Genomic DNA, 17161 nt, shown 5'->3' with positions numbered 1-17161 from the left:
CGAGCTTCAGCTAGTTGTTGCGCACCAAGGTGTGTCAGTTGAATGCACACTCATAGTGCTAGACTGCAACGGACCAAGCCTGTGCGGGCGAGACCTATTAACCCTGCTGGATAGAGCCGGAGTTCCGGTACTGCAAGTCAGTAGAGGTGAAGTGCCAGTGGTGGGAGAAGCCATCAGCCGCATCAATGCCTTACGGAGCAACTACGAGGATGTATTCTCGGAGGAATTGGGCCTGATTAAGGGACCCCCAGCCAGCTTGGTGCTGAGGGACGGTGCAGTTAGCAAGTTTTGCAAGGCAAGACCGCTTCCGTACGCGCTCCGCGACAAAGTGGCAAAAGAGTTGGATCGGCTAGTGTCGCTAGGCATAATATCTCCCATAAAACATTCGGACTGGGCGACCCCCATAGTACCAGTGCTTAAAAAAGATGGCACAGTGCGGATTTGCGGGGATTTTAAAGCCACCTTGAATCAGGTTTGTGCACTTGAGCAGTATCCCCTTCCGGTGATTGAAGACATGTTCGCGTCGTTAAGCGGTGGTGAAGTTTTCAGTACACTCGACCTGAAAGACGCCTACAACCAGGTGCCACTAGACGAAGCTTCACGCAAGCTGTGCGTGATTAATACGCACCAAGGGCTCTTCTGTTATAACAGGCTGCCGTTCGGCATTTCCTCTGCTCCTGCTATATTTCAAAGGAAGATGGACACCATTCTAGCGGGCCTTCCTGGAGTTCAGGCATACTTAGATGACGTGCTTGTGTCTGAAAAGGCGGGAGACAACGGAGCTCGGCTGAAAACTGTGTTGCAGCGATTTCGAGAGCACGGCGTAAAGCTGCGATACGACAAATGCAATTTCAGCCAGCCATCGGTTACTTATCTGGGACACCGTATCGATCGTCTCGGTCTTCACCCGACGGAAAAGAACGTGGAAGCTATCATGAAAGCACCGAGCCCTCGTAACGTGAGCGAGCTGCGTTCGTTCGTCGGAATGATAACATTTTATTCAAGGTTTCTGCCGAACATGTCAACCGTGTTGTCCCCGTTATACCAGTTACTGGAAAAGAATACGCGATGGCAGTGGAACCACCCCCAGGAAACAGCGTTCGTCAAGGCCAAACAGTGCCTCAAGGATGCCGAAGTGCTTGCCCATTTTGACCCGTTAAAGGAGCTGAAGCTAGAGTGCGACGCTTCGCCACACGGCATTGGCGCAGTTCTGTTTCACACAGTAGGCAGCGTCCACAGACCGATCGGATTCCGTTCAAGGACTCTAACTAAAGCCGAGCGGAATTACTCGCAACTCGAGCGTGAGGCGCTGGCACTAGTTTTTGGGGTCACCAGATTCCGAGACTATCTGTTGGGCCGTGAATTCACCTTGGTTACAGATCACCAGCCTCTCCTTGGATTGCTAAGACCCGACCGCCCGACACCCTCTATGGCTGCAGCCCGCATTCAGCGTTGGGCACTCTATCTCGGAGGATATCGGTACAAACTTCAGTACACTCCCGGAAGACAACTGCTGAACTCGGACGCCCTCAGCAGGCTTCCTCTGCAGTCGCCCGGTCCTAGTATGGAGCCCCAAGAGCCGCAAGAGTACGTTTTTTCTTTGGAAAGCCTGGACGAAGGCACCGTTACGACACGAGAACTGAAGGAACTCACAGCTGTCGACTCGACACTAAATCGCGTCAAATATTACGTGCTACACGGTTGGCCGAAAAGCTTTAAAGGCCTTGAGCCGTGCCTGGCGGTATTTTTTGACCGTCGACTTGAGTTGTCCCTGGCACATGGGTTAATTTATTGGGGACATCGAGTGGTTATACCTGCCGGTGCACGAAAACGATTGCTGCAGCTGCTGCATGACACCCACCAAGGGTCTTCGCCGATGAAATCCATTGCGCGATCGTTGTTTTGGTGGCCAGGCCTTGACCGAGAGATTGAGGAAATGTCGGCGCAGTGCAAGAATTGCATCGACAATTTGCCCATGCCGCCAGCCGCTCCACCAGCAAGCTGGCCACAAACGTTTGAGAAGTGGTCGCGCATCCATGTGGATTTTGCCGGACCGATAGAGGGCAAGATGGTGCTTGTGCTAATCGATTCGCACACCAAGTGGATAGAAGCAATCCCTCTGAAGCACGCTACCACGACAGCTACAATCCACTGTTTGCGGGACATATTCAGCCGATTTGGCGTGCCAAGAACGATCGTTTCCGATAACGGAACACAATTCACTAGTCGTGAATTTGCAACATTTGTCGAGAACAACAACATATCCCACGTTAGGACCGCCCCCTTCCACCCGCAATCTAACGGGGCTGCCGAAAGAGCAGTCCGAACGGTGAAAGATGGTCTCCGGAAGTTGAGGCCTGGCAAATTGGAGCACAAACTTATGCGTCTACTGCTCAATTACAGAAGGACGCCCCAGAAGAGCGGCAAGTCGCCATCAGAGATGCTTCTAGGATACCAGATTAGATCGCGCCTGGATACGTGTTTCCCGAAGGGTAGTGGAGACGCACCGTTGGACAGCCAGGAGTGGCTGCCCCAACTAAAGAGCCGTGTGCACGTTCGCAACTATGGGATAGGAGACAAATGGATACCAGGGCATGTGAAATCTACTTCTGGGACCAGAATGGTTACAGTAGAAACACCTGGAGCAGTTGTCCGGCGGCACGTGGACCAGGTACGTCTTCGGCATGCAGGAAAGCAGTCACCCGACACTGCGGAAGAGGCACACCCCGACGGCGCTACAGAAACACAGTCACCCGACACTGCGGAAGACGCGCGCCCGGACGGCGATACATTCAGGCCAGAGGAATCTGCATCACAGCTCGATATGAGACTGGAAGGATCTACTTTGCCGCCTGCAGTTGGGGATCATCATGCTGACGGCGCATTCCCGGCGCTTCCGTCATCCGGAGCAGTAGTGCCAAGCGAACCCGCTCAAGCCTTACGACGCTCGACGAGGACGAGGAAACCAGTTGACCTATTTTAGGAGGAAGAAGTGTTGTATCGGCCGCTGTGTCATTGGGCGGGCTACACACTGCGCAAGCGTGAAGTTTTCTTTGTACCTCGCCATGTCCCCCCTTTCCATTTCCCCTCTCCCCTGCTATACTATATAATCACCCTCTGTTGCAATAAACGTCGGTTTTTCGCTTGTCTCGTTCCCAGGCGTGTACGCTCGTTCCGTTCCTGCCGTGGCCTATCGGCCGCGGCTATGTTACAAGAAGAAAACCTCGAAACAGGCAATCATGCCGCATAAACTCTGCCGCCAACGGTGCTAGTGCCGCTACATCCGACCTTGTGCTGCCCACCGATGTTTTCACCGAGCCACCGGAGGCGGCAGAAATGGGCGACGGGAGCATTCCTGCCGAGGCCAGCTCATCGAGTATCATCGGTGACGACCCTGCGTGCGATTGCGTGTGCTCGCGGGAAGTGGCGGACCTCAAGCAAAAAGTTGAAGCTCTGATGGCACATATTGAAACCCTTGAGGCAAAGCTTAAGGGCCAGGCAGAGGAATTGAGCTTAGCAAAAGCCTCTTTCTATAGGGTGCAACGTGAAGGTGAGCTTGTAGAAGCTAAAAATGTGCAGCTTGAAAAACGACTGAGTCGAAAATTTTCAGTTGAATGTTTTAAAGACAGCCCTGAATACATAGCATTCTACACGGGCCTTCCAAGCTATGCGGCTTTCATAAGCTTTTATGATTTCCTTGATCCAGGGGAGAACTACGAAAATGTTAAGGCCCGGTCAAAGAGTTATAAGGAGGGCACTAACAATGCTGGAAGGCCCCATTTGCTGCCTGCCAAAGAACAGCTGTTCTTAGTGCTCGTGAGGCTTCGTCTTGGGCTGCTTGAAAAAGACCTGGCCTACAGGTTTAGGATTTCAATGGCAACAGTATCCAGGTTGTGCACGACCTGGATTAGCTTCATGTACCTGCAGATAGGCCAGCTTAACCTCTGGATGTCCAGAGAAGTCAATGAATCAATGCCAGCTGTGTTTACCACACAGGGGTACTCGAGTACTAGAGTAATCATAGATGCAACAGAGGTAAGGTGCGAGGTCCCAAGCTCTCTTGTGTTGCAGTCGCAAACTTTCTCTACCTACAATTCGGCAAATACATTTAAAGCATTGATTGCTATAGCACCAGATGGGACTATCAATTTTGTGTCGAAACTATTTGCGGGGTCGATTTCTGACAAGGACTTGGTGCAGAAATGTGGATTTCTGAAGCTCGAGTTTCAGCCCGGAGACACGTTCATGGCTCACAAGGGATTTAAGATAGATGACCTCCTTAGTAAGATTGGTGTAGCACTGAATACTCCTCCATTTTTACGGAGACTTTTTCACAGCAGAAGTAGTAACCGAAATACTGGAAATTGCAAAACTAAGGATTCATGTTGAGAGGCGTATTCAGCGCATCAAAGCATTCCACATCTTCGACAGGCCAGTTCCACTGACCATAGCACCTATCATCAATGAAATGTGGGCTGTTTGTGCATTTCTGACCAATCTCCAGAGCCCGCTTATAGGGTGCAACGATACTGAATAGTGCATGCGCACTATTTGGTAGTCTTTTTCATTGCTGTAGATGTATGCATTTTCTTCCCTTCTTTGCAAATGTATAAGTGATGTTACTGTATGATATTTTATTATGCTGCATGCTCTATTCAATGTATAGGATGCCTGGACTCCATCAGGCGCAGCACATCTGCCCTTGCATCTAAGACCTCGTTGTCTGAATAAAAGACATTAATATCTTTCTAAGCTTAAATGCCTTCCCATTAACGATCCGTCCTTGGTTAAAAAGGCAGCTGATGTTGCCGAGTTTCTGCAAAACAGCGATCAGATAGGTTCTGCCTTCTCTGTAGATATTCAAGATTTGTTTTATTCTGTCCCACATGCTGACTTGTTGGCCTCTGTTAGAGATTGTATCGAAAGCTCGGAGGCGGTGGCATTCCAGAACATAGCCGGCATCTCTACAGATAATTTTTTAAAGCTTTTAGAGTATTACTTGCATGTTACCTTTATCTTTCATGACAACCAATTTTTTCTGCAGCGCAAAGGCATTTGCATAGTTCATGTATTCCACCCATTTTATGCGACATCTTTTTATCTTATATTGACCACTCATTGCAACTAACCCTAAGTGACGGCCCGGTTTTAAAAGTTTTTAGATATGTTGACGATTTTTTAATCCTTTTAAAGACTGAAACCTTTACATCCCTTGACCAGGTTGTTTCACAGATTTTAACTGCTTTTAATCAATTAGGACGAGGGTTGGTTTTTACGCATTGTCTCCCAGATAATCATGAGTTACGTTTTTTGGACCTCAAACTTATGTTCCGTGGCAGCCACGTTTGCCATATGTATTTCCCCCGTGCTAACAAGGAGCTACTGAGATACGCCTCCTCACACTCCAAGGTTGCAAAAAGAGCCATTGCGTCTCTCTGTTTGGAGTCGGCGCTTCACAAGTCGTGCCCTCATAGCATGCAGGAAAGTCTCGACTATCAGGTTTCCCGCCTCTTGGCGGTAGGCTTCCCTGGTCCGGTCATATCTGCCGTCGCTGAAACCCTCCTGAAGAAACAAAACGGCGCCCAAACAAGACCTGACTACTCGGCTTCAAAGCCGGTTGTGGTCCCCTATGTGCACCAGGTGTCTCATAACCTGAAGAAAGTGGCCGGTAGGCACCATGTACCTTTGGGGTTCTCAGCCCCAAACAAGCTATCAAAGCTTTGCTGCCGCATTTCTGGCGTTTGTGAAAGGGGTTGCAAAAAAAGGCATGGTACTTCCATGTTAAGTGCGCCACAGGAGTGGTATACAGCTTGCCCCATTCTTGTGGCTCTTCCTATGTAGGCCAAACTGGCCGTTGCGTTAATGACCGGCTACGGGAGCATGCAAAAAATGTTGACAATAACGATAAAAATTCAAACCTTGTAAGGCACATTTCTTCCTGCACGTGTAGGGCAACATTTGAAATGACAAAGATTCTAGGCAGGAGTACCAATATAAACGCCCGGCTTGTCTTAGAAGCCTTCCATGTTAAAAAACTATCTGATCGCTGCGTAAGTGATGCTTCGTTGCAGATCTATGATGCTGAAGTTTCATATCTTGATTCGTTTGTATAAAATAGCGCTCTTTGTGATGTGTGTGCCTGCCCTACCTTTACGCATGCTCTGTTTTTCTGTATATAGCTGTTGTTGTTTCACCCCATTAAACAGTTGGTAGTTGCGCTCGTGAACTGTTGTATGTGTTTCTTTCTGTGTCCTGTCTGAGTTGTTGCGCATTTTACTTATACACTATGCAGAACCAACTAGCTCGACAATACGCTGTTCTGAACATTAATATCACTTGCATATCTTTAATGTCGAAATGTAATAGACAGTGAAGCAGTTGTGTTATCATTTTCCACGGCCTTTGATGACCTGTAGTTTATTGTTCTGCCAAAAATGGGAGAAGTGTGTCAAAATAGAATTTGTCTAGCTTGTTTCTACATAGCTGCCAAGCAGCTTTGTCGAACCTTATCCTTTCGATGACAATGAAATGTGGTGAATAGACAGCAAAGTCTGCCCATGTGAGGCCAGTTAGTGCCATTTGGCCAAGAACTTAATAGTAATAAAAATCTTGGCGATGAAGCCTGATGACTCCGGTCACGTCCTTCACAAGGCATGTTCCTTCTAGGTTTGGTAAATCCATTTCCTTCATTGAGTAAGGATATTTGACCTCAATAATTCCATGGCTGCCTTCTTCTGGGTCCCAGACTATTCTATCTGGTGAGGCTCTCAGCCACGGGCAAGCTGGACTTAAAGCAAATCCACAATAAAAAGTCTGCACATCATGCTGCAGTGCCTGCATTGTCGTCACGTATCGGCGTACGGCTTGCTGCTGATTTGAAATGCCGTACCTGAAATGAAAATACCAAAAATAGTCATCCACACTGCACTGAAAAGCAATATCTCCAGTTCACACAGAAAGGCTGCCAGTGAAAGCAGAAATATGATCATTAAGTAACCCATACCGAAAAATATTCGCTACCTTATAATTGTGTCAAACTTTGTTGCATCAGATTGAAGCTGTTGTATCGAAGTGCCTTCGAATGTGTGTGTCAAAATGAACCGAGTTTGTTACAAGACGGCATGAACACTTATGATGAAATAACCTGTGCATGGATGGAATAAATATTTTTTTCATGTCTAAGTTTGAATAAGAATGTACAAAAGCAGGGAGCACTAAATATTAATAAAGAGTTTTATTTCATGTACTGAACTTTTCGTTACCTTTGCATGCTCTTATGCTATCAGTGTTTGTTCACAGCGCTGCTAAAGGCTTCATGGCACATAAAATAGCCCTTAATGCCCTCTTCCTGTGATTATGTGATGCATTACTACAGGACGCTTCATAGGCTGAGTCACTTTGGGATGTTAAACCCCATAAACAATTCAATTCAATTCGTTTATTTCACCATATGCATGGTAGGAACTCTTGGGCAAAAAGCTGCTCGAGGCAGCTTGACAGGGCCCAAGAGACCACAACAAGGCAGGCCAGCGTGGCAATACAAACACCAAGGGAAAGAAACAAATATAAAATCGAAGCTGACATGTTCATACATGAGGACACGCAATACAAATCAAGTACGTAGACAAGCAGTTAGTATTGCAATAGTGCAGTCAGTCATCAATGAGCGTATTAGATTAGATGTTCAGTGTACATTCTAGGTGCAGGAGAGGCAACATTTCAAAGTTCATTATTATACTAATTTCAATACGAAGTCAGACATTTTATAATGTGGCACAAAAAAGGGAAACATACTGCATGTATAAGTAGAAATAATAAAAAAAGAAAAACCAGCTTACACATCTTTAATTTCAAAAGCAACAACTACATTAGACATAACAAAACCAACATTTTTGAAGTGAGAAACATTGAAGGCAGTGTTTAAAACTTTGTCATAGTGTGTTAAGAAATTGCTGCCTCAAGTGGTTTATCGTAGGCTTAGTAGGAAATATGTACGTGTTTAGAACCGAAGGGAGATTATGTTTTAGTGACTGATGTTTATAATTAGTTCGAAAGCGCGGAATGTACCAGTTATCAATGCTTCTGGTAGAAAGATTATGTTCGTGGCGCTGTAGTGTTGCGGTTGCAATTAAAAAGTCATGAAATGGGCCATTTGAAGAATAAAACGTGCGCAAAATAAACCAAACTGTTACTACAGAGCCAATGTCCCGGCTTGTGTCCATACAAGAAAAAGGTGTCATAAAATGTAACACACTCTAACAGGTCACCCTAAAAGACTGATGCATTTTAAAAGCAGTGCATGCAAGGATTAGTCTGAGCACAAGACTATTTTTACATGTAAAAATGGGTGCTTACTGGATTGCTCTCACTCGTGACAGGTCGCTCTCAGCAGTCAAGTTCTTGAGCCCCTTCACTGTCCAGTTCTCCCGCTTCATAACTGCACCAGAGTTGGATGCGGTCAGTCGTTGACGGCGGGCTGCCTTCCATGCAGCACTCTTATTTTGCCCACGGGTACTTTTCTCCAGTTGAAGAGCCTCGGTGATGGTGAGAGTTAGTGACTGCAAAAAAAAAACAGAAAAATATGCTTGCTTAGGTAAAAACAGTTAGATTCCAGCAGCAGCTCTGGTTCAACTAGCAGATTTGTATTTGAGAGCAACAATAATTTGCTGTGCATGATGGTTGAAATAAATGTGCACATATGTTTACGCAGAATAAGCCGCTACATTCAGCACTTTAATATATTAATACACCATCCCGCGTTATACGCATGTATGTTATATGCACTTAAGAAAATAAAACTCAAAGCTGCAGCTGCGAACATTTTTGGACATACTAGCCACATTCTTATTACCATACATTATTCAAATACAACATGTGTATTTACCTCAATTATGGCTTTATGTGGTGGTGGCAGGTGTTGAGCTGAAGCCACATACACTGATGTTGAACGTATGATAGCTGGTTCTGGTGGAACAGAGTCGGCACCTCTCACTGTGAAACCCAGCTTGATGTCTGGACTAACATGGCTTGAGAAATGGTGCGGCACTAATGGATTCTGGCACCATAACATACTGCCTTCTCAAGTTTCTCCATAGGAAGAATTTGCTGTTTTCACTGTCATTGCCTGCAAGTGCTTTGAAAATGGGGTTGGTGGCAGTGCTGAGAGGTCTTGTCCGAATTTCACAGCAGCCTTTTTGACATCCCCTGCAAGCCTGGGTTTTTGGCGCGCTTCGTAAAGTCGAGAAGCCGTGGCACACTCCAGACCATCGGGCCGTACGGATCTCCGATCTACTTCGTCTACTGCGCAAGACGATATTTTGTCTCCACGCGGTCGCCTCCACTTCTGCGGCAGTTCCGTTCAAGACACCTCAGGCGGAGGTTCTTCGTATCCTTGCTCCTTTAGCAGCACAAGGGACTTCAGCAATGCCAGAGCATGGTGTCACGCACCGTTCTCCCGCGCAGCGCACTCGCATGTGCAGTCTTCGATGAAGCCATCTTGCGTTATCACAGCACTGACTTGATACGGCGATTCAGTCTTCTTCTGGCTCCTAAAGCATCGCGCGCGCACACGCACGAACGTGGAGTCACTGCAAAATAAAAAAAAGACGATCAAAGTAACTAATATTCCTTACAGCACGAACGAAGTGAAAAAATAGCAGGCACTCGGTTTAACTAGCCATGCCTGCTCTCCAGTGCAGCCCCATAAAGAATAAGAGTTTGTATGACAGTTGAGAGAACACAATGATCATTTATGCAGCAAAGAGCGCTGGAAAACAATAAAAGCAAAGTCGCACAATGTGGCAGCTTACCGTGTAGTGAATGATGACGTTTCGATGGAATCGCACTGAATGTAGCTTTCGGCGACAAACTTGTGGCTGCGGTCATCGTTCCGCTTGCCGAGGCACCTTGAAGCGTTTTAAGCTTGTATTCTGTCGGTGGTGAGGCTCTTCGGAATAAGAGAGAGGCTTCTGGTCCACGACATTGCTAGCGAAGGGGAGTTACGCTATCCAAATGGGCTTAGTAAAGCAAGGGAGAACGCGGACGCTGTCAAAGCAGCGTAGCAGCGGGAGCCGCCGCCAAGCTAATGGTGGACGACACCGGCGACCAGTGTTGCCGGACCGAATTAGGAAACTCTCCTATTGAGCCGATTCGTCACGGAGGGATAGCCCCGAACATGCCGTCGGCTACCCTTTTGGGGCAGTCGCTCGCTGATCGATTTCTTGTGACAGGACATCATGTCGCAGAACTCCTCAATCAATCCGCGGTGTCGGGGGCTATGACACCAAGTCTCGTGACGTTAATATCCGGGTTCTTGCTCCGCCAGGAAATTCAAGCCACGGCACGCGGCAAGCTTTCGAGCGGGAGCCCGTTATAGGCGTCCGTATTCAGATATACAAGCTTCGGCAGCCGAACTGCGCCTTCTGATGATTAAGCAGTACCTCAATTTCATGCGCCGCTAAAAAAAGCTGAAACGTGGGAATAGATACACACAACAGAACGTGCGCGCATTTACATGCAGTGCAGGTCCGGATGAGGTGCCGTGAATCGGTGTTGCAGTCAGCAAGGCATCTAGGATAGTCGGTCCTGGTTCGGCGCCGTCGACTCATGATGTACGGCGTGCACGTACACTCACATCTTCACCGATGGCTCAGCTTCTCAGCAGACCTCCTCCTGTGTCCTTTATGAACCCTTAACAAGTCAAGCGCTTTCTTATCGTCTGTAGCTGAAGACATCGTCTGTAACAGCAGATCTTCGCGGAGTTAAAGAAGTTCCTATAGTATGCACCAAACTCCCGGCCGATAGGTGATTTTCACGGACTCCGAAGAAGCGCTGCAAACCCTTCCCAACCTGTTAAGAAAACCAATCCCCAGCGAGTTTCCCAAGACACTGCCTGCCTACATTACTTGGCTACTGCCGCAGGCCACTATATAACATTACAGTGGATACCAGCTCACTGTGGCATTCCACCAAATAAAAAAGAAAATAAGAAGCTGTAAAAGTGTACAGCATCAGATAGTACATGAGGATCATCTTCACCAAATTCGATGCCTCCCAACAGGCCAAGAGCATCAGGAGTACGAAAGGATTTTCGTCATAAAATCGGATGCGTCACAAGTGGGTGTCGAGCGGGGGTCCAAAATGAAGTCTCGCGTACCAAACAGACTGTGGTTATGAGGGACGCTGTAGTGGAGGGCTCCAGATGATTTTGACCGCCAGGTGTTCGTTAACGTGCACTGGCATCCGACAACTGCAGGCCAGGGTCGCCTTTCCACTGGCCGACGTCTCCACCTTTCCTTGCATTAACTTACTTTCTCTCTCCTCACCTCCATAGAAATGAGACCGCCGCGGTCGGGAGCGAACCCGCGTCTCTCGGGTCAGAAGCTGAGCCTATAAGAAAAAAATCTTGTCTGGAACTCCCCGTTTCACCATCACCCATGTCGGGTGACAAGGTCCCGCAATTGACCGCTCCACTCGTGTTTAATGCGGCTGATGGCGGAGTGAGGTATCAAATGGGGGGGGGGGGGGGAGGAGGGAATAAAAAATTAGGAGACAATGATCGTTGACTTTTCGAAAGCTTTAGAATTATAATTGATCGCCTTACCCTTTGAGACTCATTAAAGAATATCCACACAATTCGTTTGTATCTCTTCTGTGACTACAAGATTTCAGGGTTTGTCTTTTTTTTCACAAATGTCTTGAATGTTTGATGTTTATATACAGTCACCTGACCTCTACAAACTCAGCAGTCAGACAAATGTGTTCGTGTAATGTCTTTCGTGACATCCGTGTGCCGGAAGAACACTGCCATCTACTAACTCACTCTGTAGCTCATGACAGTCATCACAATGTAAAGAGCATGTTCCGGAGTAGCACGTCTGCGATCCGCGCGCCTACTTTTACTGCATGGCATAGTGAATAGTTAAGGTCTTTACTTCATTCGGATGTTACGTGGCTCCCCAATGTGAATTATTGGGAACGAAAGTTCCTCGGAATTCACGTTGTAGAGGATGCTGCAGCCCAAGTAGATTGTCGTTCTTCGTCGGTTTCCACCGCAGGCCAGTTACGAGCGGCTTCAGCCTTCTCGAGTCGTCGATCTTCTGCTACATCGGCTGGAGTACAAGGAACCGCCTCATCCGTGCCGTGCATCCAAGTCCAGGGGCTTTTCGACTGGAGAAGCAGACAACGGAGCGGCTATGCGACGAAGTCGCCGATGAACTGAGAGGTGTGCGTGCAAGTGTGCTGTCGGTGCGGCGGCAGGTGGTGTGTGCGCTGCGGTTCCTCACCGGCGGCTTTCAAGCTGCCGTTGTTAATGAGGCGCACGTAGGCCTGATTCTCACAGCCGGTCTCCTCTACGGCGCGGCGGCGATGGAGGCGGGGACCGCGGCCGCAGCGGAACGGATTTGTGTTCTAATCGAAAGAGGCGCCGGACACCGGCAAACCAGTTTAGATGGGCGCTCGCTACTCAGCGAGCGCTCGCTGCTCACTGCTTTTGCCTCCTCGCTGAGCAGCGAGCAGCACTTTCTTCACTGCCCGCGCACCCACGCACCCGCGCATCGCCGCCGAAGTCGCGACGCTCGCCAGCGCCATCTCTTGGTCGCAGCAAGCAAGCCGTGGGTCACGTGAAGCGAGCTCGCGCTGTGACTGGCTTGCTCTCTGTGGGGCGGGCTCCGTCGCCGCCGCTCGACGGAAACGTAGAGCAGGAGCCGGCGGCACCGGCCACCCGATTTGGGGGGGGGGGGGAAACGGTCCAAAACCAGCCCCCTCCGTCGGCTGCCGGCGCGACGGAGGCGATGGAGCAAGCCAAAAACCGGCTGTGAGAATGTGGCCGACGGAGCAACGGAAAAACCGGCTGTGAGAATGTGGCCTTGGGCCACATTCACACAGCCGGTTTTTGGCTTGCTCCGTCGCCTCCGTCACGCCGGTAGCCGACGGAGGGGGCTGCATTTGGACCGTTTTCCCCCCAAATCGGGTGGCCGGTGCCGCCGGCTCCTGCTCTACGTTTCCGTCGAGCGGCGGCGACGGAGCCCGCCCCACGGAGAGCGAGCCAGTCAGAGCGCGAGCTCGCTTCACATGACCCACCGCTTGCTTGCTGCGACCAAGAGATGGCGCTGGCGAGCGTCGCGGCTTCAGCGGCGATGCGCGGGTGCGTGGGGCGCTGGCGCGAAGAAAGTGCTGCTCGCTGCTCAGCGAGGGAGCAAAAGCAGTGAGCAGCGAGCGCCCATCCAAACTGGTTTGCCGGTGTCCGGCGCCTCTTTTGATTAGAACACAAATCCGTTCCGTTGCGGCCGTGGTTCACGGCTCCGTCGCCGCTGCGCCGGAGAGGAGACCGGCTGTGAGAATCACGCCTTAGGCCTGAGGCCTGATTCTCACAGCCGGTCTCCTCTCCGGCGCGGCGGCGACGGAGCCGGGAACCGCGGCCGCAACGGAACGTATTTGGGTTCTAATCGAAAGAGGCGCCGGACACCGGCAAACCAGTTTGGGCGGGCGCTAGCTGCTCCCACGTGACTCTACGTCTGTGACTTTTTTTTTCTTCCGCCCGAAAAAAAAACGCTGCTCGGTGGTGTCCGTAGGACATGCCGAAGTAGCGGTGAAAGTCGCCTGTCGTCTGCTTGCGCTTTGGTTCACTGGGCTCTTATCGGAAAAAAAACGTTGCGATCTCGCAAGCGGTGGAAAAAGTTTTAAGTTAGTTTACTAACTCGACGCAACTCCCCTGTTTTCGCAGCGAAACACCACGCGTACAGCACCAAAACAAATATGTATGAGTATAGCAAGCTACTTTTAAAGCCGCTGCAGAAATGAGTGCTGCAGTCACAGTATTCAGGCCAATATGCACGAAATTGAACATATGTAGGGTGGTAATGAACTTTTTTATCAATGGCTTGAGAGATTGGTCTTTATACAACCATTCAAGAATTAAGCTAGCAAAAACAATTTAAACGGCTAATAAAAACAATGGGGCCTCAAGAGCTAGCAACGGGTGAACGGAATTTTGTTTTTCCTGCTCATTTCGTTATCTCCTCAGTTACCTCTCTCGCCCCTTTCTCCTTTCTTCACCTGGATGGCTATTCTTTGCATCAGACATCACCTTCACTTCGCCTTCACCCGGCAGCAGTCTTTTCGTCCCCCACTTCGTTACCCTCCCGAAAAAAACAAAAAAATCATTTATCGTATATCCCACGCCTAGTGCAAACACAATGCTCATTCGGAGACCCGTTTTGTCTCGAACACCTCGTATATTGCCATATGAAATAAAACTGTCATCCGCTCTCTGTTCCTCGACAGCGGGCGCTTTTCGGGGCGCAATACTCGCAAGACGCGTGCATCTACCGACGGAGAGTACAAAAATGAGCAGGCTTTTTTTTATTTTCTCCCTGCCCGCGCACCCGCGCATCGCCGCCGCCGACGATGCTCGCCAGCGCCATCTCTTGGTCGCAGCAAGCAAGCCGCGGGTGACGTGAGGCGAGCTCGCGTCTCACAGCCACATTCCCGCAGCATTCTGTGAGAACGTCGCCTCCGTCGCGCCGGCACCCGACGGAGGGGGCTGGTTTTGGACCGTTTTCCCCCCCCAAATCGGGCGGCCGGTGCCGCCGGCTCCTGCTCTACGTTTCCGTCGAGCAGCGGCGACGGAGCCCCGCCCCACGAAAAACGTACCAGTCATAGCGCGAGCTCGCCTCACGTCACCAGCGGCTTGCTTGCTGCGACCAAGAGATGGCGCTGGCGAGCATCGTCGGCGGCGGGGCGATGCGCGGGTGCGCGGGCAGGGAGAAAATAAAAAAAGCCTGCTCACTTTTGTACTCTCCGCCGGGAGATGCACGCGTCTTGCGAGTCTTGCGCCCCGAAAAGCGCCCGCTGTCGAGGAACAGAGAGCGGATGACAGTTTTATTTCATATGGCAATATACGAGGTGTTCTAGCCAAAACGGGTCTCCGAATGAGCATGGTGTTTGCACTAGGCGTGGGATATACGATAACTGATTTGTTTTTTTTTTTCGGGAGGGTAACGAAGTGGGGAACGAAAAGACTGCTGCCAGGTTTAAAGCGAAGTGAAGGGGATGGCTGATGCAAAACGTAGCCATCCAGGTGAAGAAAGGAGAAAGGGGCGCGAGAGGCAACTGCGGAGATAACGAAACGAGCAGGAAAAACAAAATTCCGTTCACCGTTGCTAGCTCTTGAGCCCCATTGTTTTTATTAGCCGTTTAAATTGTTTTGCTAGCTTAATTCTTGAATGGTTGTATAAAGACCAATCTCTCAAGCCATTGATAACAAAGTTTATTACCACCCTACATATGTTCAATTTCGTGCATATTGGCCTGAATACTGTGACTGCAGCACTCATTTCTGCAGCGGCTTTAAAAGTAGCTTGCTATACTCATATATATTTGTTTTGGTGCTGTACGCGTGGTGTTTCGCTGCGAAAACAGGGGAGTTGCGTAGAGTTAGTAAACTAACTTCAAACTTTTTCCACAGCTTGCGAGATCGCATCGTTTTTTTTTTCTCCGATAAGAGCCCAGTGAACCAAAGCGCAAGCAGACGACAGACGACTCTCACCGCTACTTCGGCATGTCCTACGGACACCACCGAGCAGCGTTTCTTTTTTTCGCGCGGAAGAAAAAAAAAGGCACAGACGTAGAGTCACGTGGGAGCAGCGAGCGCCCGCCCAAACTGGTTTTCCGGTGTCCGGCGCCTCTTTCCATTAGAACACAAATCCGTTCCGTTGCGGCCGTGGTTCCCGGCTCCGTCGCCGCCGCGCCGGAGAGGAGACCGGCTGTGAGAATCAGGCGTTAAGCACAGCGGCTTGTTGCTCATTTATTTATTTTTATAAACAGCAATGCCGAAAAGGCATCATGCCTATCCAACATGTAAGGCACCCCTCTTCGACCCCTCCCTATTCTGTGGTGCCACGATGCAGCTTCCTTTACAAAAGAACACTGTATCGAAGCATCCTATACCCTCTGCTGCTTCACCGCGCCATTCCACCACGATTGCCCTGGTGCCGTCCCTACACGTGCGGGCCTTCGAAAGCGTCACTTGGCGGGGAAGCAAAGAGTGTCCGTGTTACCAGCGCAGCGCGTAAGTTGAGCGGTCTCATCGCTTGAAAGCCGCGGCGCCAGGACGATATGCGTGAAGTCGGGAGGCTCAGAAGGTGTGCGCCCCATGGCTTACGAGATAACAACGAGCAGACACGGTGCATCCTCGAAAGAGGCACCACCAAAGAATCCGTGCCCCAGATCCATGTTGCGTGCTTACGAACCAACGCTACCGCACGACCGCGCGCCTCCCGTATCAACAACACTGACGCCGAATGCGTGGAGGAACCTATAGAGTAACGCGCCCCGTTTTCGGGAGGGGGCCGTCCTAGAATGTGCTACTTGCCATGACCTCTTGCCTGCCATACATTTAATGATACATTTCGCCTCAATCGAAATGCAGCCGCTGGAGTGGAAGTAAAAAAAAATTGAAAAGTGGTCAATATATGCTAACTTTTTAATGCGAAGAAATATATCACATTTCATTACTTCTTCGCGTTTTCCTTCACTGGCAACTGTTGATAATCGCTGTGAATGCTGCTCTAATGCTGAAAATACAGTCCCGCTTCCGTACGCATTGTAAAACTTTTTTTTGCGCGCTAAAACGAAAAGCGAAACTGTATTTCTGCCGCCAGACGGCTGCTGGTACTCTCGCGTCGTCGCTTTTATTTTTCCCCATCTACGTTGTCTGCGATCGGCAGTGGCTGCAGTTGACGCTGATTGCATTTTTGACCGTGTTTTTCGAGGTACTGTGGTGAAGTGTAGTGTTTTAGTGCGCATATATAACTCGAGAAGTGCATAGGTTCGTTCATTGTTGTCGCAGCGATGTATCAGAGGTATCGGAACAGAAGCGGCCTTCGAATGTTCTGCCGAGTGCGTTTCTGTGTTCTAGACTTGCAGGAAGGCCGGCGCCCGCTCACGTTCACGGGCGTAGTTTTTAGAGCGCGTGGTTATGCGCCAGAATGCATTTGTGGCGTAGCAATCGTTGTGCCCAAGACGGCGTTACTGGAACACGAACGTTGCCGTCGCGTGGAGACGTAGAGGAGTTTGGTTTGACTATGCACCTGCCTCGAAAGGTAAGCAAACCTATGTCTTTATACATATGGTTGTGCAACCTCCAAAAGTTTTTTTACGG

General features: G+C 49.5%; 1 pseudogene; it reads right to left on the bottom strand.

Annotated features, from left to right (window-relative positions):
• Nucleotides 1–5912: 5912 nt before the first annotated feature.
• Nucleotides 5913–11842, bottom strand: LOC149355121 (uncharacterized; annotated as a pseudogene).
• Between the last annotated feature and the right edge of the window lie 5319 nt (nt 11843–17161).

The sequence above is a fragment of the Amblyomma mixtum genome, chromosome 3 (genome assembly GCF_055824585.1).
Source record: "Amblyomma mixtum isolate Tamu chromosome 3, ASM5582458v1, whole genome shotgun sequence".
Taxonomy (NCBI): Eukaryota; Metazoa; Arthropoda; class Arachnida; order Ixodida; family Ixodidae; genus Amblyomma; species Amblyomma mixtum.
This window is presented reverse-complemented; position numbering and strand designations above follow the sequence as displayed.